General features: G+C 29.6%; 1 long non-coding RNA gene across 1 annotated transcript; it reads left to right on the top strand.

The window, feature by feature from the left end:
* The first annotated feature begins 256 nt into the window (after positions 1–256).
* LOC106944481 (uncharacterized) lies at positions 257–614 on the top strand. Its single transcript, XR_001424333.1, has 2 exons — positions 257–321; positions 554–614. It is a non-coding gene; the product is annotated as an uncharacterized LOC106944481 (long non-coding RNA).
* Positions 615–628: the final 14 nt, after the last annotated feature.

Raw genomic sequence — 628 nt, 5'->3', positions numbered from 1 at the left:
TTAATGGTGCTTATATAGAAAAACTATTCTGACATTATTGATCCATAGTTATTACTCTTCAACAGTGTAACATAAAAATACAGTTATAACATTTTAATGAAATGAATAAAATTCACACTGGTAAGAAATATCAATATATTGTCAGTAAAGATAAACTAATCAAACAAAGCTAAAATCAAACCATCAGAACATTTACTTTGTGTGAAAATTATGTCATTATTTGATCTATTTCCAGTCATTTGAACTTTGACCTTGTTCTGTTCTCTTTAGGTGACTCTTCCCTCTATGAAACAATCCAACTCAGCAGAACTTCAGGAAACGGTAAAGTAAAAGTTTTATAGCAGAAAGAGATTCAACATCTGACTGATTAGAGAGACTGATGATGGAAAATACAGACATATTTCAAATGAAGATAAATCCAAACAGGTTCAATACTCAAAAAACTTAAATACTTCATAGTTACACCAACATATTGGATATAACAAAACGTTAAGATTGTTTCTCAATATTAAGATTCTGTTTTTCTTTGATTCCCAATTTATTCATCTGACAGTTTCAGCAGAGAGGATTCATCATCCAGCAGAAGATTCTGACTATGCTAATGTTGACCAAGGTGATTATAATTTAA

This window comes from Poecilia latipinna, unplaced genomic scaffold (genome assembly GCF_001443285.1).
Source record: "Poecilia latipinna isolate Pla-1442-1.1 unplaced genomic scaffold, P_latipinna-1.0 Scaffold11347, whole genome shotgun sequence".
NCBI classification, from domain to species: Eukaryota; Metazoa; Chordata; class Actinopteri; order Cyprinodontiformes; family Poeciliidae; genus Poecilia; species Poecilia latipinna.
Note: the sequence above shows the minus strand (reverse complement) of the source record. Positions and strands in the feature narration are given on the sequence as shown.